This window comes from Manis javanica, chromosome 14 (assembly GCF_040802235.1).
Source record: "Manis javanica isolate MJ-LG chromosome 14, MJ_LKY, whole genome shotgun sequence".
Classification (NCBI taxonomy): domain Eukaryota; kingdom Metazoa; phylum Chordata; class Mammalia; order Pholidota; family Manidae; genus Manis; species Manis javanica.
Window position 1 is genome coordinate 59507962 of NC_133169.1, and position 26645 is coordinate 59534606.

The window sequence follows — 26645 nt, forward strand, 5'->3', positions numbered from 1 at the left end:
ATTTAGAAAGTCTTTTAAGAGCTTGGGAATAGTTCTGATTTTATAACACCAAAGTTATACTAAGAGCAATCTGTTTCCATCTAGGTTTTTTAATGGAGATTATATAGTCGTCTTCATCAATAACTGTGTAGGCTTTGAGGCTATGTGTGTGTGTGTGTGTGTGTGTGTGTGTGTGTGTGTGTGTGTGTGTGTGTGTGTGTGTGTGCATGCTTACGTTTTGGGGCTGCAGGAATAAAGAGGGTAAAAAAATCATTGCTAAATATATCATTCAAAGCTGTGTTTAAAATGCCTGCTTAGCAAGATAGCAACTTGTCTTTTTAGAAAGGTATTTCTTTCTTCCCTCATTCTTGAGAACCATCCATCTAGCCTCATCTTGGAATATTCTCAGCAATAATCCACTGCCTACTGAGTATTCATCCTGCCAATGACTGTTGCTCCTTACCCTTGAAGCTTTGAAAGCCTGTGTAACATTAGCCTATCTAGCCCAGTGAAAATGTCTTTACAGATTAATGTAATGTTAATACTGCTGGCTCCCTGCTTTTGACCTGAAGTGGAATACATTGCACTGCCAGAGCAGATGGAATCAGAGTTTCATTGGGCTGCAGAGATTGGTTGGCTGTTGGCCAAAAATTCCATGCTAGTGGCAGTGGGGGCTCAGGCTCAGGAAAGCAGGCTTGAATCTATTCTCTGCTCTTGGGGAGAGGAAACAAAAAGTATCACAGAAGTTTGTGTGGAATCAAAATACATTTGTTAAGATCGTTCATCTGCAGATGTTTACCCAGCATTTGAAAAGTAATTGAATCTTCTGGTGTAAAATAGAGACATCTTTATTCAGTTTTGCTGAAAGACATGAGACGAAAGCCAGAGCAAAGAATAAAAAAGGAAATTATCTGAACTCCATTTAACCTTCCCGTTGAACGCTGATCTCACCATAAGAATACAAATGTGTACATGTGGAGTGTTTAAAGTCTGTCTCCTTTTTTATGAGTGCAAATAGATCTTAGTCTGAAATAATAAACCAAATTCATAAATGGAAAAAAAAAACAGCTGAGTTATGTAGCCAAAGTGAAACAATTATCCAGATAGTTCCAAACCAGTATCTAAAACCCCACAGCAGGGGGAAGATCTGTGTCCTAAATTAACCGTAGTGGCTCTTTATTGACTGCATCATTCAGACAAAGGTTCGAGATGCTTTCTGGTTTTGTGCACACAGACAGCCTAGGATCATATTCTTCCAAAATAGATATGCCTGTTGATGGCTTCCCTTTCACCTGGAACACTGGGAGCATTGGATAAACGTTTAAAAACACCAGTTAAAAACTATTATTGTCAGATTTAGCAAATAAAAACACAGGATGCTGGCTTAAATTTGAATTTCAGATGAATAATTCATGCCATTGTTGTATATCCCAAATATTGCATGAAACATGCGATGTGCAATATTGGAGCCATACTTACATTAAAAAATTTATTCATTATGCATTTGACATTTGATTTAACTAGGCATCCTATATTTTATATATCGGACCACCCAAAGATTTACTCTTTATTGTCTCACCTTCTGAAAGTGATTAGTCCCCCTCCACACACACACTCCCCTAACTTGCAATTTGCACACCTTTTTTGTGTGTGTTCATCAGGTTATTTCTAAGTTTATTGTAATCATATTTTCTTCTCAAGTACTGCCTTTCCACAGCAGTAAAACATATGCTGTTTGCCGCCTAAGTAGATGGGTAATGTAAGCTGTGATGTGCAGAGGATTCTTCTCTTATCCGTTCTCTCTGAGGGTGTAGTTACGAAAACATATATATGTGCTTTTATCTGTGATAAGAGCTACCATCTGCTAGCTGCAATGTGCACAGCTTACCGTCTGAAGTGCTTATACATATTATGAAAACACACAGCTTTTGTGTATGTTGAGAATACATATAGACAGTGTTCTAATAAACCAGAATATTAGCTATTTTAATATGTCAAATGGATGCAAAATATAACTACAATTACTGACAAGAGCAATCACAGCAGGCTCATTGCCATTTGTGTATTTATGCCAGTAGCATTTTTGTGACCTTTTAATATTGTGTTATTTGCAACCTCTCCCCAACGAGATAATTGTTTTAAATAAATGGAACCTTTTCAATGAGAAAAGGCCTTTGCTTTATTCAAGGAGCAGAAACTTCACGCCAGGGTTACCCCATGAGATGTGTCGTGCATATGTGTGAGCGATGGGAAGAGACTGAGACAACGCGGCAGAACATATAAATTTGAGTTACTTTGACCTTTAATCCGTAGAGCACGGAGAGAAATGCACTAGGAAGCTTGGTTTGTAGCTGTCTGGAGACTGATAAGCTGTAATAAAGGTGCACTCAGTTGCAATTCATCTAAAGCTTCCATTGCTATCATCCTCCTTTTTCGATTTTTGTTACCTCAAGTACTTATCTAAATCCCTTTCAGTGCCAGCTTGAATGCACGTGGTGTTGCGTCCACTGGGACTGGGGCTGCCTGTGTGTGTCAGAGCACTGCCGTGCACACTCTCCCCTTGTTTGACAAGAACCAGTGCCAACACCTAATTAAGGATAAGCCACAGAGCTCTCGGCTTTATCTTTGTCGACTGCCCCATTCCTAGCTTTCTGCCTAGTTGAGTTTTTAATGACAGGAGCAACAGTTCAGCTCAGCATTCTTCAGACCCACCCACTCCTGGTCTCAGTAACTAACCATGGCAAGCCGCAACCGCAAAACAGTGGTGGCCATTTGTGTCCCACAGTGTATAAACAACACAGGGAAACATGGCACCCAGTGGTCTGAGTGCCACCTGCCCACTCCATGCACACAATGGAGATGTGCACAGGTGTTGGGGAGAAAATTAAGGTGTCCCTCAGAAAGTATTCAAAATTTTCCAAGCACCTAATTTATAAAGAAAAGGCCATCTGGTTCAATCTCGTATTACAGCGTATTAAACATTCTGACTCAATTTTGCAAATGTAGGAGTTAATCATCCCCTAAAACTCTGGCAAAATCAAATTAAAATGCATGATACTGACTTGCAAGCAGCCAATTAGCTGGGTATTTAAAATTGAAGATATGACGTTCTAATATATATATTAATATATTAACATATATATATATATGTTATACATATATATATACATGGAGAGAGAAGAAAGAGAGCAGACAGGCCTTGTGTCATGTTTCACTCTATACTTCTGTGTTTTATGCAAAGAAGTGCAATCCTTTTCCTTGAAGGTAGCTTTCATTGTTAGTTTTAAATCTTATCATTTGCATTTTTCTTTGTTCCCTGACTGCTGGTTGAAGCTTATTGTTTTAAATGATTGGGGAAATGTCACAAGGCTTCAAGCTGTCCCAAGACAATATGATTCACTGAAAGATCATTGAAACTAAACATATCCAAATGTTGAGATAATTGTGCATATCACTGTCATTGGTGTGATTTTTGACCACGTCAAAGGCACCTACATTCAGTGGTGAAGAAAATAGATTATTCCACTTTCTATTTCATTTCGCCTTCATGTTTTCTTTAAAATTGCTCATCATCTTTTGTTCTGGCTGCAAAATCATCTCTTTTTTAAATCCACTTGGATATTTTGACTCCATTAAAGCTTTTGTTTTGTTTTTAACTGATAATTCTGTATGATAGAAAGGAAAAAAGCGCTTTGTCAGTAGACAGGGAAGGGTCAAACATTCTATAGCCAAAGAAGACAATAACAGTAAATGTGACTATTCAGTCATTTTATTTTACAGACATTCCTAGGTTGGTCCCTGTGTACTTTGTAATATGCTAAGTGTAGAATGGATAAGAAACACAATAATCCCCAAATGATAGAGTCCAGTTAAAGAGATGTAATTCTCTACCCAACAGCTCCCTACAGCACCTTTGGAAATAGTAGTATATCTCTGCAAATACCTTTAAAAGAATCTCAAATAGGATGCACTTGCTCCCCTTGTTTCTGAGTGGATAACCCAGCCCCATCAACAAAAACGAAATGAGGAATTGAGTCTCTTATCCACTTAATTCAAACCAAACTTTTGCATTGGCCCAAAAGTTCTGAATTCTTCAGATAAAACGTTTGCTCACCCAAGTTTTTTGGGCCTGCATGCTTTGCTCCTGCTAGCGCAGGAAGCCTCCCTTCTGAATATCACTCTAGCTTGTGTCAGAAGCAGCGGCGCTGCTCCTGCCACCTCTCCTCCCATGTTTTGCGCTGACATTTTGATGTCTCCCCTGATTAACATTGTTTCTCTGAGTGGTGGTGATGGGCTTGTATTGGGTCATCTGCACTGTTGTAAGGCACCCTGAGAGATGACAGCCACTCTTGGCAAGATGAGCGTGGAGATGTGTGTGCATCCTGTGACCACAAAGCTGACTATTTCTCTTCCCTGCGTTAACTGGAACACATTGAAATAATTGAAATCAGCTTTACTTCTAATTGGTCCAGCACCTCAAAGCTAGTATTCTAAAATATTGTCTTGCTCAGAAGGAGGCAGGTGTAAATTTCTCAAAAGGCTGGTTCCTGTGAGAGTCCAATGGATTTGAGACGGTTGGGCCACATCTTCTATAACAGGTCTATTCCTAAACTAGTGCTTTTGTGCCTGAGTAGATTAAATCGGAAATGTCATGTGATTAAGCTATCCAAATTCTATAGAGAATTTCTCAGTTGTGGGAAGGAGCTCCCATTGAAGAACTCTCCTACCTAAACTCTACTTTAATAACAATTCTGTCCAGAGAGATATGAATACAGCCCCTTTTAGGTATTATATTGATCCCAGAATTATTACATTTCATGAGAGTGAAAAAGCCCCAGTCTTTCATAGTTTAAATTGAATCTTTGGTGAAATAAACCAGCTTCTGATAAAAGTACAATGGGTCTGGACACAATTTGACCAAAAGTGAGCAAAACAAAACAAAATGTCTGAACTTTGCAAATTAAATGAATTTTTTTTCTATAGGCAGAAATAGCTGACAATGTTTTCTTGTCAAACTTTCAAACTACAATAATAAAAATTTGTTTTTTATACAAATAAAACCTGACAGCCTATTGTATCAAGGGTTGATAGAAAAGAGCCTTGTGTTCTAGACATGAAAAGTATCTAAAATATTCTTGTGGTTACTCCAACCAGAGTAATTTCAATTAGGAAATAAAAGGAAACATATTAGGAAAAATGCAAAAGCATTATATGCCTATTTGGGAATTGCTTTGAAGAAATTACTTGTAGATTTTTGTTAGTCCAATGCCAAGTATAAACAATAAATTTTTCACTTCCTAATTATGTGTGCATACAGTGCTTAACATATAATTAAGCCAAGCTTCTCTGCAGATGGACCAATGGGTCATCACATTAGCACTATTTTCTGTATATTCACGGTTGGTATTAAGTAGAAGAGAATGCTTGTTCCATATAACCTCTTTTTGCACATATGTTCCATTGAATTTCTCACCCAAAACTACCAATTATGCCTGAGTTTACTGTGCATAAAACATTTCTGTTTCCTAAGGATAAACATACTTTATTGCTAGGGGTTATATATAAATATTTCTTTAACATAAACTAAGAAATTTGTCTTGAAACTATATATTATTATCTAAAAGGCCACATTCAATCTGATTAAACACAAGTAAGTTTAATCCATCTATTTAGAAGACCTGTCCAGGAACCATTGTTTTAATACAAAAGGTGACCTATTTGTTTAGCAAGACAAAAGCATACATGTCCTGGGTCGATAATTAAACTCCTCAATGTACACCTTTCCTAAGTCAGTACCTTAAGCCACTTATACTCAAGTAAATGAACTGCATAATGAAATAAATTGCTGTGACTAAAACATCACATTATGTGTTGCTCACTCATAGTTTGGAAGAATTCAGTGCAAATCATCTAGAAGAGGAACAACATGGAGCCAAAGGTTAGTTTCACCTCCAGCCGAATCTGATGTCAGTGTGGTAATTACCAGGCCCAGTCAATAATAACCTCTCTTCAGTCTAATTACAAATGCAGTACAACCATGACCAAAACTGAATTGCTTCAGAGCAATCAATAGGAATCTTCTGACTGTGTTCCCGGGTATAGGCATCAAATATAAAGAGGAAAACTGTCCATTCAAGCAAAAGGTCAATTTTATAAATAAAAAATACTCTATAAAAGTCATGTTATGTTTTATGTTCTTTCTTGGTAGAAGAGACTAAATATATTGGTTAGTTGTCTATGAAAAGAAAGTGGTGGCAAGGAATTCATCAGCAGACAAATAGCAACACAAGAATCGCAAGAATATTTTTGAGTGAGAGAGAAATCCATGGCTGAGCATTAGCAGCCAATTCAGCGAATACCTTCCTTCTATTTTGAAACACAGCTTTGAACTTAAAACTAAAATTCCTGTGCTCTTTGGTAAGCTTCACTCATTAAAGGAGCTGGTTAACTGAGTCCCATAAGCTGCTGGTTCCATTAGAAAATAAGATTAGAGCTGTTAATATCCTAGTACAAGCATATAATAATACAGATTACTCAAAAGGGTCACTGTTCCAACTGTTGAGAACAGCAGTCCATAAACTGGGGACAACAATTTCCAGGCAGATGAAAGATTAGAATCTTAGCACTACAGAGCTAAGCAAAAAACAAAAGTAGTTGTTTGATGATGACAAACTTGGGCTAAATTAGGTTGTGTCGTATCCAGTCAAGAGCATCTTCAGGTAGGTCTAAGAAAATTGGAATGAGGTTCCAAAAAGTTGGTGATGATGATGCCACCATGAAGCTAAGAAAAGGGGAGAGAGGAGTGGCCAGAGAAGGAAAGACAGAAAAGGGCGTGGGGATGCTCATATGATTATGGCACCGAAGGGGAATTTAAAACCAAAGGTTTAGAGTATCATAGTAATTGTTCTAAGACATTCTGCTTCCCTTTTTTTAGGTATTCTTGGTCTTACCAAGTAAGTGGATGAATAGTTGCTGAATCACGTTTGCCTAATGCCTGTAGTCCTTTCTTCCGTTATTCATATCTCTGTAGTGGGAGATTTGAGTTGGTCAGACAGCATGCCATGATACACCATGTTCCGCTGTCCTCGATAACTTCCCATTAGGTAGCAAAAAGTTTCACACTTCTCCTGATCTCGTGTTCCAGATAACTTGGCTTTCATCCATCTTTCCAGTATCACCACAACCTTCTCTGGGACATGCCACCCCATCCACCCTGTCTTAGACTCCCCAGAGCTCCAACTGCTCTTCACAATACTCAACACATGCCGGCTGATTCCTTTGCTCTATCTGTCATTAGAATGTTCTTCCCTCATCCCTACCCACTGAACTCCTACCCATTCTTCTGGTCCAAGGGCAATGCCAGAAACCTTCCCCAATCCTTCTGCTGTAAAGTAATCTCTCCTCCAGTGCCCCCTCTTCACTTGGACCTCACGGGCCATGCACTGGATTGAGTTATAAAGTGATGAGAGAGAGATCAGCACAGGCTAATCATCACCCAGGGTATCGGGTGTCACTCCTAATAAAAAAATGAACACAAAAGTTACCTAAGACATTGGCTGCATCATGAAATCTAATTATATACAATTTAGAATTAACCATACCTAGAGCCAGCCCTACCCCTCAGTGAGGCCCATTTGAAACTAAGGGAAAATGGGGACTCCTAATTTCCAAAGTTCTCCAAATGGAGAAAACCACCTTTGATATTAAACCACTACTCTATGTTGCTTCTTGAAATGTTACTGATATACTATATATAATAAATCAAAATAAACCAAAAGTGTGGGAACATGCTTATTAGCCTACACAGACAACTGTTTACTTTCAGTGTAAAATACATTGGCTCTGAGGTCTTTTCACATGACTAAATATTTTCAGCAGATGCTAAATGAAAGAGAGAGAGAGAGAAATTAATTGAAATGCTGTAGTGATTTCCAGAGTTGAAAGTAGCACCTGACTTACAGCATATATCACATGGTCCAAGTTCCTTTTTACCACCCACCCCTACGAGCAAGCAGGAATTCTACAGCGCACATTTTTGCATTAAGGTATAAATGAAAATGTTGCAGTGAAAACAATCTAAAAGGCTGTTAAATAGCTGATCATTTCATCAAGCTGAAAATGCTTGTAGCTGTATTAGAGGCATACTGCTGTACACATTTTCAATTACCTTGCTTCACCCTTCCAGGAAGTAAAATGTCCTCCACGAGGCCCTGCTTGCAAGAAGGCACAAGATGACCCCTCACCAGCTCCCTCCGTCACTCTGCCTTGGAGTCCACTGCAAGGGACTGTGTATACTGTTACCCACATCACTTTCAAATTGTTCAAGCAATTATTTCTTTGTAGATTAATTTGTAATTCTAAATTTCCAGGAGAATGAAAAGTGAGCCTGTCCGTCCCTCAGGCCATTGACAGCGCCATAGCTTTCCTGTAATCTGAGGCTGAATGCTACCATGGGGAAACAGAGGGGCTCAGCCTGGGAGGTGGGAGAAGGGGAGAAAAGGGGCAGGGGAGGACAGTGGACAGAGCCCAAGGGAGAGAGAAAGAGGAAAGAGGGGTGCTGGGGAGGAGGAGAGGGAGGAGATGGTAAAGAACGCATAAACCCATAATAGGATCTTAAGCCCCCACCCTCCTCAACAGTTTTTCTGGAACCCTTCCACAATTGGCAGTTTTGTACAACAGCATTGCCCTTGCCTTATAAGCCTCATCTCACAAATAAACAAACAAAATCATTTTGAAGTAAGGTTTTAGTTTTTTTTTTTTTTGTAATACTAGGAGACGTGTGCAAGATTCACAATGGAGTGAGTGTATACACTGGTCTTAATGAACTGGTCAGTCCTCTACCTTCATTCTAGCCTTGATCCAGGTCTAACACTTTACTCTGAGGCCAAATTACCTGTCACACTGTGGAACAGTTTGGGTGCCTGAGAGGAAATACACTTTGTAAGTGTGAAGTACTGAGTAATTGTTCCTAGGCACTGGTTTCAATTGGTCAGTAAACATTCGTTGAACAGCCACTTCTTATAAAAAACGATATGAGACCATACATTTCTGTAAACAAAATATTTCCAAAGCCCACAACTACTGCTATAGTGCTTAAGTTTCTTCTGGACGTGGACCCCACTGGGAATCTGATTTACTAAAATTATTAATGCTCTTCCAGAATACACACGAGCCTATCACATTGCACATTAGTACTGACTCTCCTTCACCAAGCAAAAACAAAAACAATCTATGAAAATTTGTATTTGGTACAGTCAGTTTCACTTGTCATGCAAATATTTATGACTATTTCCTAAATTTAATTTAAATCAATCCAAAATGTGGAGAAACATGTCAATTTAAATTTTTTTTAGAAGTAAGTTCCAATAAGAAGTCAGCTGAAGTTTGTCTTTAAGCAGACTTTGAAAATGTGAAATGGCCTTTGACACGGTCCTTTGCATGCATTTCAGAGCCATTGATTTCAGCTCTTTGTTTTGAAGGCAAGGGGTCTTTACAATAAAACCCTGACTTCAATGATACATGAATGCTAAGAAAGAGAAGCAGTTTCCTTAGCTCCATTTGCCGGACAAAGGGAACCATACAGCAAAGAATTCTAGTATGTTCTAGATCACATAATCTCCCTCATTTGCTTAGTTAATAAGACCATTTTTGGCAAGCTCTGAATCACCAGTAGAATCAATGGCACAACATCATTACCGATATAGGGAAACCAGTACAAGATCTATGAGGTCAGAGAGCCTGTGTGAATCATTTTCCACCTGACCTCTTACCATGCTGATACAGGAGGTGGTATGTCACAAAGACTTGGGGAAATTCCTTTTTCACCAAAGGATTAACACCTCATATGCAGACAAATAATGGGGTGTACAGATACCCAGAGTTTTCTAGTAGTGGAAGTTTCACTCAACAAGACATCAGGCATGACCTAGAACACAGGAGGCATTCCACTGATAGTTATTAAACAATTTTTAGAAAGCAGAACAGGACTCCCATTGCTGGACCATATCCACATGCTGTTTAGTTTCTGATTTTAAATAATGTTTGGGACATTAAGCTACCAGTGAGGTAAAAATGGATGCCACAGTTTGGGAGAGAAATCATAAAAATTTTGGAGATTCTGTGCACTCAACCACCATTGAGCACTGGAGGTGTGTAAAAGTTTGCAGAATGTGAGGGACTATTTAAAATATCTTCACAATTTTCAAAGCTCACTGGATCTGCATAATTTCTGTTTGGCCTGGAAAATGTGAATTGACCCCCCACACAAGCATATTTCCCAAGTCTCCTCCTGCCTCCCTTGCCTCTATGTGTACATATAAATATCTTCTTAGTTGGCTTCTTTAAATCATGTATCATTACGGTTTCTTAGCTCAGAATAGTGCTTTCATTTTTTTTTTGGAGTGCAGACAAACTAATGAGAGTGGAAGTACTTTTCTGCCGAAGAAATTGCCTATGTTTCCTCAAAGACATGGGCAGTGCCTGAATGTGATCAGTACAGTCAGACCCTGGAGTGACAACTTAGAAGGGACTGCTTGTTCTGCCCATGCCAAGCTGAAAAGATGATAACTCCAGCCACAGTCCAGGAAAGCCTCTTAGGAATATTTCAATTATTCCAGGAAACATTTGATAGAAACATGTGAATATGGTCATAAATTCCACACTGTAACTGGAAATCCTAGGAAAACCTAAGTCCCATTTTAAGATGCTCTCTTAATTGGACATAACCCTCTGCCTAATCTTCAGTCCCAGATGCAATTGATTGTCTTTTGTGCTTGCAAAAAATGAACCAAAGAATTACTTGTAGAGAACGTGTCTGCATTAGCCTGTCATCTTCCCTGAAAAGTACCCCTATTGAGCAGTGTCCTTGTACGATGCCAAAACACATATGTCAGGTGCCCTTAGGAGAAGTGCCAATCTCTTGTCCAAAAAACTACAGCAAAGTAAGACCAAGCAAACCAGACTTTGGTAGGGAAACACCTGCTGCTTAGGTAAGGAGGGGTTATCATTCTAAGGCTTCTCAAAGAAGCGCATTGCATGAATTTGCCAGATGTTAAATATTATGACCTTAATGTCATCTATGTTATCAGAAATGTTTCCTTTTTCACTGAGAGAGCATGGCGGGTAATTTTTAGCATGCCTTCAAAAAACAGTGGGTTAAAATGATACAATTCAGTTATTTCTAGAAGAATATGGAGACAGCTCTCCATTCTATCCTGATATTTCTTTTATAACCAATTCTGTACCATGCTAGCGATTTGCATGTAACAGCCTCCTGGCACAAATTAAATAGAACAAGGTCCCATTGCTGCTAATAAACTCACTCTAACAAGTCCCTCAGTTTTGCCTGGTCACAGTGATCAGCAGGATTGCCATATGTGGAACTGGATTGAAAGATAAAAATAACATTATTTTGTGCTCTCAAATCCATACAAGTCTATATTGTCTCTCTGGAAATAAATTTTGTTTAATGGCCATGACTATCTCCTATCTGGCTTGCTGTAATACCAGTTTTCATGGTGGTAGTTTTTTTAATCACTAGTGTTATCTGTACTTTGGAAGAAGAGCTACAATTAAACATATTTTGAGCTGAAGAGGAAAAGGCAGCAGGGCTCTTTTGGCATCAGTTCACACAGCCTATCATTCCAAAACATTTCTGGTTTTACACTGGTATCATCAAACGATGTCAGCGCAGCTGAGGTGGCGGGGCTAATTAACTGTCCCCTGAACCAGCTGAGAAGGCTTGTATAAACTCCCTGGGAATATGAGCCACTGAAAAGAAATTCTATCCAGCGGAGGTAAGGACCAAACCCAAATATAGAATCAAAACACGAAACAGTTGCCCTTCACCGTCACATGATACCATCATCAGCTACAAGATGTTAGATTTAGCAGAGTTGACTTCAAGGCTGGCATGACAGAATAAAAATTTATCACATGTAAAGACTTCAAGGCTTCCTCCCTTCTCCTGTTTATGACAAAGCATTTGGGAATAACCAGCATAGTGTCTCTGAGGAGAGAAAGCATTCCTACTCCAAAGATCCATTCTCAAGAGAAAACCAGTCCAAAGTAAGAAATGTAATAGTCTCCAAGGACCTGCTTGAGGTGTGTACGACCTGGTAGGGGTGGGGACAGTTCTTCTGGGAATGTGATGAAATGGGAGAAGTCATGTGATATAGACAATGAGGGTCAAAGGCCCATGAGGGTGTGTGTAATTTGGCATGTGGATAAGAAAGCTTTAGTTTTGGCTCAGGAGAATGAGAGGCTTCCAGGAGCTTCTGGATATGAAGAGCTAGAAGAAAAAGTTTTAATAAGAGTTGCTATGAACTAAGTACCTTTTCCATCACTGCTTAAAAAAAATATATTTTTAAAGACAAAATAATGTATCAATCTGCAGATGTTTCAGTTTAGATCAAGCCTGCCATACATATTAGAGGAAGAACCAAGGATCTACCAAGCAATCATCCTTGTAGGGTCATCATTTAGGTCAATAACTCAAGAATAAAGGGGAGAGCACATGTTTATTGAAAGCTGGAAATCACTGTCTTCATGCCACAGGACAAATATTTATTGCCTCCTATGGCCATATTATTAATGAAGAAAGATTGGGGGCGCGGTTGAGAGAGAGTTATCTGAAAGCACAGGTTTAGGTTTAATACTTCTTGAAATGATGTCGGTGGGTTTCAGATCAGCCTGAAATTAAGCAAGGAGAAATCCTGCCCCATCCTCACTGTCTCCATCATTAAGAGAACCAAGGTCACAGCAACAAAGCGTTGCCCTGGAAAAGGTGCTTATGTACTGTACTTCTCAAAAGAGTGGTCCTCAGAGGACTCACAACTAGTTAATACTAGACTGAATACTTGGATGTGGGGAGGTTCACAACCAATTTAAGACAAATAGGTCATCATCTCATTAGCTTAGTTTAATTTACATTTTCTTTAAGGACAGATCCATAATCATCAATGCTTTTCTATACAGTATGGATTTAAGGATTCAGTGAAGCAAAGGCTAGACTGCCTTTTTGTTTCTGCGTGTTTATGAGGATTTCTACATGTAAATGAATAACTCAGAATAACTCAGGACCCCTGCAGAATAAAATACCCACTCAGCATCCTAATCTGAAAGTGCCTGGAGATTCTCTTTCTTCTCCAGATCTTTCAGTCCTGACCTGCATGCCAACTGGAGAAATGAAACATTGAAAAGAGGGGAGCAATGAGTCACCAGAGCCTTGGTCTGCAGTAATTCAAAGTATATAGTTTGCCCTTTGACACTATTTGGGAAAGTGGATATCAGCAAACTGTCCTGTCAACAGTTAAGGTCTCCTTTTCTCAACCAGTGAAAGAAAAATCCAAGAGAGGCGTTTCTTCCTTCTTACCTGAATAGGCATGTTTTATTTTAGTTGAGTGAAGGTCCACTAAAACGGTGCTATGTTTGGAGTGGTCGAACCTGAGCAACACTCAGGCTACCAATAATAATAATAGGAGAAAATATATAATAAGAAATGAGATCTCATTTGGGCTATGTTTCTTCAGATACAACTCAAAGACAGCCATTTAACTGTAGACCAGTAGGCATGTGTCAAGACTGTAAAGGGTCTGAGATTTCTTTCCCTGCCTGCAAGCAAACAAGTTGACCTGGCGCAAGACTCGAGACTCTTGGGACAGAGACGGAGGACTTATTACAGCAGAGCAAACAACACGAGCTTCATGTTCCCCTCGATTTCCCTTGCCCCTCCATGTCCCCTGGAGGGAGGCGGAGTGGCTCAGGTGGTTCCTGGGAACTCTGCTGGTTCACATCACAGCTGCGGGACCTCCATCACAGGGACCTGCATCTTTTATAATGGGCTGCAAACACACCTGTGTGAGCCTTGCCCCTGAAGGACACATTATCTTTATTACACTGGACAATAAACAAACCAGCCCTGTGCTAGATAGAAAGATACTGTCTCTTTCTTCCGAGGCAGTATTCCATGCAAACATCCTTGAAAAGACAGTGCCTCTGCTCACAAGATGTGCAGAAACATCAGAGACCAACAGAGCTGCTGAAGGTGTGAGTCACGCTCTCCACTGCTCACTCTCAACCACCCACAGAGGTAACTGCAGGTGAAGCCACTAGGCATAATGTCACCATGTAAGTTTTACTCTGCTCTTGAGGTCTTGCAGAGCTGGAAGCCTCTTCCTGGTTCTAGAGCCACATGTGGATATAAGGGATACTGTTCATTTGACCTCAAGTCACATAAAGGGAGAATCAAGTCCATAATTGAGCCATTATGTGAATTGCCTTCATATTGGACAAAATGAATAGATATTTCACTAGTCCTCTTTTTACTGCCTTTCTCTCTATTTCTTTGAATTTCTCCATGAAGCAGTCATCTCTCACATTCTTAGGCCCTTGAAGAGAAAAGGGTTGCATTCTCTTATAAATAGCTCAAAATGTCCCCTAGCTCTACTACTCATACCCATGGGGCTACAGAGCTGAAGAACAACGTGGAGCATCTAGTTCCCATCTTAAATGATGATTTATGAGGTGACAGTGCATCCAGATTCTCCTAAGAAGACAAAGTCGGAAGTGCCTTCTCTGAAGTCCCATGTCATGAGTGCTCCAGTGAATCAGGACACGAGCCTGGAATCAGACTCAGATATAACTCTCCTATATGTAACACTTGCTGCCTGCATGCCTATAAGCACATGAGCAGATCTAACCCAGGTCTTAATGTTCTCATCTGTAAAATGAGGATAAAAATTCATTCATCCTAGTGCTGTTACAGGAATTAAATGAGAAAATATTTTAACACATATTCCACAGTGCCTGTCCATATGAATAATTGTTGTTGTTGCTGGCTTTATCTTGTCATTCTCAGGAAGCCGTTAAATACAATGTGGTAAGTGGAGGGTTGCCCTTTATTGACTGCCTGTCCTGAAATCCATTCTTGCAGTTGCCAGGAAATCAAGAGTCAGCCTCCACTCTCAGCGCCATGGAGATGGGTGCTACTGGGTGATGCTCAGCGTGACTTTGCTTCTGGGGTGGCCGGCACTACCACTGATCTCCTAAATGATGGGGTGCAAAGAAGGCTGCCAAAGGCACTGATGAACTGCCAGGAAACCAGGTCTCTACAGAACTTATTCACCTATGAATATCCTAGTGCAGGAGTATTTCTTAAGAATCTAAAAAAAAAACTCACTATCCATTTTCAATGTCATGTAGCACAGAGTATGATTGTGTTTTAAATTAAAGCTCTTGAGTTCTGAAAAACTGCAGCTTAGGTAACCTAGAACTTGACTTACTACCACTCAAGTCTGTAATATCACCATGTTTGTTACCCCTCACCTCTCACATCAACAAAGCAGTTAAAACAGTAAGCCCCTTGAAGATGAAGAAAGAAAAGGTATTAAGCTGCCCTGTTCCTTTCCCTTTCAGTAAGTTATCTCATCTCTAAAGCTGAGTCATTAACTCACTCTGGGCAGATGTTTATGGAGATTCTACTCTGGGCAAATTACTCTCCTGGCCCCTGATGATACCTACATGATCAAGGCCTGGTGACCACAGTCAGGGAACTTACTGCTTAAAAGGAGAGAGAACGGAGCTTTTATATTGTACCTGCAGGGCCAGCGCACAAGGCTAGGTGCCCCTGCACACTGTATGACGGAGGGTTTGGTTGTCATGTAACAGAAGGTCAATTCAACTTATTTAAAGTTTAGAGTAAAAGACATCATGATCAGTAGTTTAATACCACCATCAAGACACCAGCTTCTTTAGGTAGTTAATACAGGTAAAGTGCTTTAAAAAAAATCTGCCATCTAGTAAACACTCATTAAATTTCATCTATTATTAATACTTAGCACACTTCCCCCCAGACTCTTAAAGAGCTCTAATGGAGTTATATATAAAGTAAATGAGAGCACAGTGAATTTTGTCCAGGGAATGAGGGACAGATTTTACAGAGAAAGTTATATTTCAGCTGATTCTGGAGCTTAAGAAGAATATTCCCAAATAGGCAAAGAAAGTATTTTAAGTCAGAGGAAGCAACATGCGCAAGGCAAGAAAGCTTGAAGAAAAGAGTGACTGGATAAATATTTGGTTTAATTATACAATGGGATATATATACAAATATACAAAATGGGATATATATATATATATACTGGATCATTATACAATACTGGATAATAAGCAGCCATTACAAAGAATAAGATAGAATCTATGTATTAAATTACATACTTAGGAATGGAAAGGTAGCATTACACAGTAGTATGCACAGCAGGATTTCAATCAGTCTTTATGTAACTACATTATCTGAGTAATTTATTTTCTTTTTTTGTGGTGTCTTTGGTTTGGGTATTAGAGTGATGCTGGCCTTATAGAATGAGTTTGGAAGTATTCCCTCTTCTACTTTTTGGAATGCTTTAAGAAGGATGGGAACTAGCTCCTCTTTAAGTGTTTAGTAGAATTCAGTTGTGAGGCCATCTGAACCTGGAGTTTTGTTTTGGGGAAATTTTTTATTACCAATTTGATTTCATTGCTGGTAATTGGTCTGTTCAGGTTTCCGGTTTCTTCCTGCATCAGTCTTGGAAGGTTGTATTTTTGTAGGAAGTTGTCCATTTCTTCTAAGTTGTCCAATTTATTGGCATATAATTTTTCATAGTGCTCTCTAATAATTCTTTGTATTTCTCTGGTATCCATTGTGTTGCTCCTTCTTCATTTATGATTCTGTTTACATGTACACACTCTTTTTTTTCTTGATAAGTCTATGGGTTTATCTATTTTGTTTATTTTCTCAAGGAAACAACTGGTTTCATTGATTTTTTTTCTATTTTATTCTTCTCTATTTTATTTATTTCTGCTCTGATTTGTATTATATCCCTCCTACTAATTTTGGGTTTCATTTGTTCTTCTTTTTCTAGTTTCTTTAATTGTGATTTTAGACAGTCATTTGGGATTGTTTTTGTTTCTTGAGATAGGCCTGTATTGCTATGTACTTTCCTCTTAGAACTGCCTTTGCCAAGTCCCACAGATTTTCAGCTATTGTGTTTTTGTTTTCATTTGTCTCCATGTGTTGCTTGATTTATGTTTTAATTTGTTCATTGATCCACTGATTATTTAAAAGCATGTTGTTTAGGTTCCATGTGTTTTTAAGTCTTTCTGTTTTCTTTGTGTAATTTATTTCTAGTTTCATACCATTGTATTGTAAGAACCTGCTTGATACAATTCCAACCTTTTTAAATTTATTGAGGCTCTTTTTGTGGCCTAGTATGTGATCTATTCTGGAGAACATTCCATGTACACTTGAGAAAAATGTGTATCCTGCTGTTTTTAGATGGAGTATTCTATAGATACCTGTTATTGTTCAGTGCCTCTGTTTCCTTATTTATTTTCTGTCTGGTTGATCTGTCTATTGATGTGAGTGGTGTGTTAAAGTCTCCTAAAATGAATGTGTTGCAATCTATTTCCTCCTTCAATTCTGTTAGTATTTGTTTTACATATTTAGGTGCTCCTATGTTGGGTTCATAGATATTTATAATGGTTATATACTCTTGTTGGGCTGATCCCTTTATCATTATGTAATATCCTTCTTTGTCTCTTGTTAATTTCTTTGTTTTGAAATCAGTTTTATCTGCTGCAAGTACCTGCTTTTTTTCTCCCTATTCTCTCCCTAATATCTTTTTCCATCTCTTCACTTTTAGTCTGTGTATGTCTTTGGGTCTGAAATGAGTCTCTTATAGGCAGCATATAGATGGTTCTTGTTTCCTTATCCATTCTGCCACTCCATGCCTTTTGATTGGTGCAGTCAGTCCATTTACATTTAAGATAATTATTGATAGGTATGTATTTATTGCCATTTTATTAATTGTTTTCTGCTTTTTTTTTAATATCTCCTCTCTGTCTTTTTCTTCCTCACTTATATTTTTCTTTTGTTATTGGTAATTTCTTTACTGTTGTAATTGGATTTCTCCCTCTTTAAAATTTGTTTACTTTTTTGTGTGTGTATTTATTGTAGGCTTTAGTTTTGTGGTGACCAAAGGTTCAAGAATAGCTTCTTTACTATATAATAGTCTATTTTAAATTGCTGATTATACTCTATTTCAAACACAATCTAAAGGTACTTTTTTCTTCTTTTTCTTCTTCCTCCTCCATATTTTTCACATTAGATGTCATAGTCTGCACTTTTTTGTGTATCCTTTGACTGGTTTTGCTTCTTTGGTTTTGTTTTAATTTTGTACTTGCTTGGTAATTAGTTGGTCTACTACCTTTACTGTGGGTTTATTTTCACTACTGAAAGCTATTTAACTTTAGGGTAATTTCCATCTACAGCAATCCATTTAACATATCATGTAAGACTGGCTTAGTGGTGGTAAATTCCTTCAATTTTTGTTTATCTGGAAATTGTTAAATCCCTGCTTCAAATTTAAATTCTGCTCTGGCTGGGTAGAGGACTCTTGGTTGGAGGCCCTTCTGTTTTAGTACATTAAATATATCATGCCACTCCCTTCTGGCCTGAAGAGTATCTGTTGGGAAGTCTGCTGATAGCCGGATGGGATTTCTTTTGTAAGTAATCTTTTTTACCCGTCTGCCTGCTTTCAACACTCTCTTCTTATCCTTGATCTTTGCCATTTTAATTATTGTATTTCTTGTTGTCTTGCTGGGATTCCTTTTGTTAGGGCTTCTCTATGCTTCCATGACCTGAGTGTCTATTTCCTTCCCCAGATTGGGGAAGTTTTCAAGAATTATTTTATTTTCTCAAAGAGCCTTTTTATCCTTTTGTCTTTCTCTTCTCCTTCTGATACCCCCACTATGCGAATATTGTTTCATTTGATTGGTCACATAACTCTCTTATTCTTTCATTTCTAGAGATCCTTTTTTCTCTCTGTTCTTCTGCTTGTTTTCCTGTTCTCTAATCTCTATTTCATTTACCATCTCCTTTAATGATCTAATCTGCTTTTAAATCCCACATTTCAGACACTGTATTCTTCAGCTCTGAGTGGCTCTTTTTCAGGTTTTCTATCTCTTTGTGAACAAGTGAACAAGACAAAGTTCCTTCCTCCCCAGAGCTTATGTTCTATTAGAGGGGACACTACTTAACAGCCATGTGATCTGTTGTTCATTTTTTGCATTTATAAAAAGGATATAATCATACTTGAATTTACTTGTAGGATGGTATGAGATCTTGAATACTTTTCTGTATATCTTTGAGCATGTTTATTACTTTTATTTTGAAATCGTTATCAAGAAGATTGGTGATCTCTGTTTCATTTAACCCCCTTTCTGGGGTTCCATCTTATAGTTTTGACTGGTCAAATTCCTTTGTGTTAGGTATCTCTGCTATGCTTTTGGTATTTGAATAAACTTATAATAAGCACACTATCAATTTTTTAAAGAAAGATGAGAAATTATATTATGGAATCAGGAAATAGCAAGTTCTTTATTTTGGTAGGAATGAAGGATGATAAAATGGAATTATAATTTGAGATCAGATTGTATGTTATACTACAGAGTTTGGACCTTGTTCCAGACTGGAGCAGGAGTTGACAAACTACAGCCCATGACCCAATCTTGGCTTGCCATTTGTTCCTATAAATAAGATTTTATTGGGGCACACTCACATTTGTGTATATATGGATTATGGCTGCTTTTGCACTGCAATAGCAGAGTTGAATAGTTGTGAGAGTGACTGTGTGGCCCACAAAGCTATATTTACTACCTACACCTTTACAGAAGAAGTTTATTGACCCCCTTCTCTAGATAATAAAAAGATACTGAAGTAGGGAGTGGCATCATCCAATTTGTTTATTAGCAAGATGACACCAACAGAGCCTGGGAAGTAGATGTAAGGATGTTAATTATAGTAATTCTGAAAGACTTTTTACGCTGCCTTATAGAAATTTCTCGGTAACTCTCATACCATCCTACAAGTAAATTAGAGTATGATTATATCCTTTTTATAAAAGCAAAAAATGAACAACAGGTCACATGGCTATTAAGTAGTGTCCCCTCTAATAGAACATAAGCTCTGGGAAGAAAGGAACTTTGTCTTGTTCACTGGTCTACTTCCAGCACCAAGGACAGTATCTGGCACAAGATCAGGCCTTTACCTAAATAGGTGTCTAAGGGACAAACAAAAGAAGGAAATCAATGAATAAAGACATGAATGAAAGGGAAATTCATGTGGTGGTTGTGGCAGCTCTCAGTACCGTGCTACAGACTCGGCTATCCCAACTGTATCATCCTGCCATGCTTCAGCAGGACTTACTCAGGATCCTCCATATTATCTTGGGAGCTAGGAATGAGAAAAACCAACCTAGATTCGACAGATTCTCTCTTAGCCCAAGGCCGTCTCATTCATCTGGATTCTACCTGAAGGGAATTACACTTGATGTATCTACTGATTTGTTTGTGCTGTATAGCATGTCCTGTTTTCTTCCAGCTTCTCACATATGGTTAATGCCTGCTCTTTAACTCCAAGTACTTTTTGTGTCCTTCCCATTGCTCAGGGATTCATCTCCCCTCAGCAAGTGACTGTGCATCACCTATCCAGTAGACAGGTTTGATTATTGCGGAACATTGCTGTTATACAGTTTCTATCTAGTTCTTGGGCTGATCTTTCAGCTGCACCAGCCCTTAAAAGCTGACAGGATGAATTTCTTGCTTTCCAGGCCTTAATCTTTATCTCCCTTCAGATCTCACCATCTGCTGTGAGTTGGCGGCACTGGTAAGAGTATTTTTGCATTTTTTTCGGTTTCTTTCCATTGCTTAGCCTCCTGTAGGTATTGCCACATTTCTGTCCTCTCTTTCTTCAGACATCATCTCCTTGGAACTGAGGAGGTTTGTATTGAGGCTGACTTGTGTGAGGTGCTTTTCTCCTTCCATGCTGGCTCTCATTCTTTGCATTACACAGATTCAATCTGTCCTCGGAGGCCTTTGCATAAAGGAGGCAAAACCATCTGTAAAATCAGAATCGGCTGTGTCCTTTCGTCATTCCACTTCTTATCTACCGTTTCACAATACTATTTTCCTTAGTTTCTAAGCCAGACGCGGCAAATGGCAGCCAGACCTCTTCAGCATATCCTGAAAATGACTCAGGACCTGGAAATTCGATTAAAGAAATGAAAACCTATCTTTCTTTCCAAATTTAGAAGAAGTGGTACCCTGGGGCTTGCCTTTCTCTTTGGCAGGAACAGGCAGGAGAGGATTCTCAGCTATGGTCTCTTGATGCTGTTCATTCTCTCACATTTTCTCCAGTCTCATTTCTTCTTCAATCTACTTTACATCTAATCAGCATAAAGTGTTTATAGTTGCTCTTTATGCCTGGACTTTATAGCATCTGAGCTTTTTCAAACTCTGGTGTCAAGCCAAGTTTCCAAATTCTTTTTAGAGAAGGGTCAGTAAACTTTTTCTCTAACTCACCAGAGAGTAAATGTTTCAGCTTTGCAGGCCATATGGTCTCTATTTCAACCACTCAACTCTGCCATTGTAGAATGAAGGCCGCAATAGACAAAACTAAACAAATGAACATGGCTAAAATAAGCATGGCTGGGTTTCAATAAAACTTTATGTACAAAAAAGGCAGTGAAACAGTGTTGACCCACAGACAAGAGTTTTTTGACCCCCGTTTTAAAGCATCACCTCCAATTTTGAAACATCTATGGTACATCCTCCATTATCTATTCATTCAGGAATAGTCAAACGAAACTAAACTAGTATACCAACTGATAGAACTTACTTCCAATTCTGATTAAATGAGTTTGTGTATATGAATGTGTATTAACATGTAATCTTAGCTTCCCTAATTAAATGATTTCAGAGGGGCCTGAAATTGTTTTCTAGATTTTAAACATTTATGGCCTTTATGAAACTCCAGTAAAATATTATATATGCACTACTGGATCCTTTAAATGTTGTTTACAAGAGTAAATAATAAGCTCTAATGAGACCAGTGCCTAAGTTATTCCCTGGTTCAACACAGTTCCTGTGGGAGGTACATTATCTGCTTCAAGCCTCCATGGAGCCATTTAGCATACTGTAACAGGAGACAGAGTCACGCAGTACCCTCCCAGCAATGATGTCCCCTGAGACTGTCATGGCACGGGGGGAAATCCGTCTCATATTTGTTTAGTATTCTATCTTAGTTATAACAATCAATGTTATAAAATACAACTAAATCTTCCTGCAGATATTTCTTGATAAACTAGGAAGTGCTAGTACCAGGCCTTTTATATATGTATTAGGTTTCCTAAGAATCAGATATTTTATACACATACAAATAAGAGAGTATATATGTTTATATATAAATAGAGATTATATATTTATATATATAAATTACAAAAATTTATACATGTTAAGATATTTTTATACATAATATAAAGATTATATATAAATACATAACAAATATGTAAGATAAAAAGATATAATGTTACATATATGATACAGAGATTATATACATACATAATTTCTAATTATCAGAAAGCATGTGTAATCTCTAATCTCAGAAACATATATGTCTGTGTGTATATATATATATATATATATATATATATATGTAAATAATCTGTAATCCTCAAAACACCTAACTCTACAGATGCACAAACTGAGAGTTGTTAAGCAGTTGGTCCAAGTTATAGAACTTTAGGGCCACTGCCTCTGAAGCACATGCTTAATCACAATGTAATGATTCCTCTTAATATGATGTTTCTATATATTCATTCCCTCCCACACACCAAAAAGAAGTATTTGGCTTAGTACTTGATGCAGGTTTGATGATCAATAAATATTTCCTGAATAATGGAAAATTTCCTCCTGCCAAAAATATTGGCCCCTCTTCTCAGGAATCCTGTCTTAGTGAAAAAGTCACCATTTACTAAAAAACCCAAGCTAAAAACCACAGAGCCATCTATCCTTTATTCTCCTCACCCTAAGTCTTCATGCAGTTGGTCCACATGGAGTGGTTCATTTTATGTGTCATCTTGGCTGGGCCACAGCACCGAGTTACTTGGTCAAACATTATTCCAGATGTTCGGTTGAAAATGGTTTTTGGATGGATGCAATTGACATTTAATTGGTAAACTCTGAGAAAAGCACATTGCCCTCTATAATGTGAGTGGGCCTCATCTGATTAGTGAATGCTTTAATAAAACAAAAAGTGACCTTTCCCTTATCCTTCATTCCTGAACACGAAGGATTTCTATCAGTAATGGCCTTTGGACTTGAACTGCAATATCAGCTCTTCTCCAGGGCTCCTATTGGTTCTGTTTCTTTGGAGAACCCTGACTAATATAGTCATTAAGTTCTATAAATTCTTTCTCTGAAATACTCTTCACCATCCTCAATGCCCTGCATTGGCTCAGGTCCCAGTCACTTATAATTAGTCTTTCTGCTTCTAGTTTCTCTGACTCCCAATCTGGAATTAGGTCAGTGGCTCCCAAATGCCTGCAGAATCAAGTTCAGGCTCCTTTCTATGACATTCTGTGACATTCAAGGTCCTTCACAATCGGGGGCCAGCTCTCCTGTCAAGCCCTGTCACCTACTCCCACCCACCTTGCCTCACTATGCCATTCAGGATTCCATGAACTTGTCCTGCTTTCTCACCTCTGGGTCTTAAATCTGTTTTCCCCTTGTGTCAAGAAGTGTTCAAGCAGTCATCTGAGCAAGATTTCAAACTACTAGGTATACAGTGAAGTAGAAGGATAAGGTTCTGGCTCCACCCTCTTAGGTGGCTTAATTAGTGACTTTGGATCATGGGTAAAAAGTGAGAAGAGAAACAAGCCTTCCCTTACCTCTCTGAATCACATAAATCCATCTATGCCTTTTACACTCTGTTGTCACAATGAAAGAACAACCAGTTGAAAGTGAAACAATAAATCATCTACTTGCTCAGTCAACACATTGCCAAGCCACTATTTTGACTGCTTTTTCAGTTTTTGTGAAGTGATGTTTTCTACTTAACTGACACAAATATCCCAGATACGTTTTCATCGGGTAACCACACCTTCAGCAAAGTACTGATGTGAGACAGGGGCCATAAAACTTGGAGAGTTATATTAAAATCATTTTGTGTCATGTGGTATTTGAATTTCATCAGACTGATTTCTGACTACCTGTCATGTATGTTTCTTTTGTTCATTAGAATGTAAGATTAGGGATGCTTTAAATTCCCTTTGGTGAATAGTTAAGAGCTGTGAAATGTTATCAAAAGGTCATTGAAATACATGTACCAGTAGCTTTCAAAGTTAATATCATGGCCAATTCTGTATCTGGAAAATGGCCCAGTCAAGAATGCAGATATAATATCACTGGTATTCCTTCATTCAGCAAAGGAGATCGAGTTCCTCTCCACTGTGCCAAGTGGAAGAATATAAAAATGAATGTGACATTCTCTCTACCCTCAAGGACCTTATAGTCAGTGTAAGAAGACAGCCAGATGAACAAAGCAGTTTTTTGTATCATAAATAATGTTTATGAACCTAAAAGAAAGTGTACCTAACCACAGGGCATGGTTAAGAGAAGCCCCACCCAAAAAGGGAAACAAAAATGTTTCTGAGCTGAGTCAAAGGATTTCACTTAATTATCAAATCTGGATGCTGTGGAGAACTGACTCTCCAAGTGCAGTCCACAGGCCACTGTCAGCATCACCCAGAAAAGTGAGAAACGCAAACTCAGGCCATAGTTCAGACCCCCTGAGTCAGGCCAGCAGTCTGTGTCATAGCACACCCTCTGGGTGACTCTGATGCACACTGAAGTTTGAGAGTCACTGAATCAAGGAGGATGCACAGCCCAGCATAACTGGTGTGGAGGGGCCCCAGAGAATGACTGTCGGCCGAGGACAGCCTATATAGAATCCTAAATAACTTGCCAGTAACTTGCCTTTATCCTCTAGATCATGGGAAGCCTTGGAACTGCAAACTATGTTGATTAGATTTGCGATTTTAGAAACAGTTGTGGCAGCGGCATGGAAAGTGAATTCAGTGTACTCAGGCAGCAGGAAACTTAAAGATTACTGGAAAAGTTTAGGTCAGTGTTGTTTCAGCATGAGTACAACAGCCAGTGGCATTGAGAATGAAGAGGAAAAGATGGATTTGAAGGTCTCTGAGGACGTGAAATTGCCAGGACTGTCTTTTGACTAAATAAATAACTAGAGGAAAGGAAAAAGATTCATCGCTTTAATTGTTGGGTACATTTTGTCTTTCACAAGCTGAACATTCTAACCACCTTGAAATGGAATGAAGAGAAGAAAGTTAGCAGGTGGGTAGGTGAGCTGAGAGAGGAGAGGGCACTTGAGGGAGAGGAAAGTTTTGAGGTCTGAGTGTGGGTGTCTTGAGGTGTCTGTTCAGATACCTGTAGCAGAGGTCAGGGAGAATATTTATGTTGATATTTCCATTGGTGTATTTTTTTAATCTTGCTTTCTTACTATTTTCTATTTGGCTGTTGGAGTATGCTAATAAAAATGAGATTACATATTCTGTATGAGTTTCAATTCACAATAAAAATTCCAGATGAGAATTTGGCTGTCTGCATTAGCATTTCCACTTGATGGATCTCTTTGGGAATGACTACAGTAAATGGCAGCTCCCCTCCCCAAACTTTGTATCATAATTTTTGCTCAGCTGGGGATTGTGTAGACAGGAAGATTACTTGTATAACTCCTTGGAACTCCCTTAAATATTTTTGTGTGGTCTTTGATTCTGAAGACTTTAAAAAATAATTCTGGGTAGATTACTAGAATATCCAGTTATAGTCACATGGGGAGAATGTTTTTTAGCATCAGTTCTATTTACTTTTCTCTGACTCAGGGGAAAAACTTTCTTATTTATGTTCTCCAGATGAGGACAGTTCAGCCAGTGGGACATGGATCAGGGAGGGAATCCTTTCAGCCCCCTTAAAGGTCCCTCAGGAAACCAGTGTTGGCAGACTGAGGCACTTCCCTACCGCTCCCATGCATAGCTCTGAATTTTCTCTCTTCTCTGTCTGCCTCCAAAAATCACCCCCTGGGAGAGAGTGCCAAAACCTAGGCTCCTAAAATCTGAGTCCCTGTTCTCACAGTCAACAGACTATAAAGGGACCCTAAAGATTCTTTGTCCCCTTAGAGTAGCACTGGGCCAGGAGCAGCTTGCATTGAGAATGTGGTGATGACCCATTACCTCACAGAGAAGAGGGTCCCGTGTCTTCTGCCTGGAACGACAGTGCCGGAGAGGTAGTCAGGGGCCCTGAGTGGACTCAGAGTTAGCTCCGTAAGCTGTTCTCTGCATGGCCTTGGCTGAGTTAAGTAGCCTTGTTTTCAATGGGGAACAAATTCCTCCCCTGGTCATTGGGAATAAGAGGAGCTAAAGCAGTTAAAGTGTTTCCTATTATGACTTCATATTATTATTCTTTGAGTAGCCATTATTCTTGTCCTTACTATTTTTGATACTTGGAGGCTCTAGAATTCCGGCCTTGCATGCTGGACAGGGCCCCACATCCTGAATTTAGAATGTATTCTAAAGATTATGTCTTAAAAGGGACCTAGAGATTTGTATCAACCTGTGTATTTTGCAGTGTCCTTGCTTATGAGCTCTATAATATTCCTCATTCACTTGACTATTGAGAGTCAGCATTATCTCCTGCAATGTTTGTGTTCATTACTCACCTCATTTTACCAGATTTGTAGACTATCTATACGAGAGGATTGAAAACTATAAACAGATTGT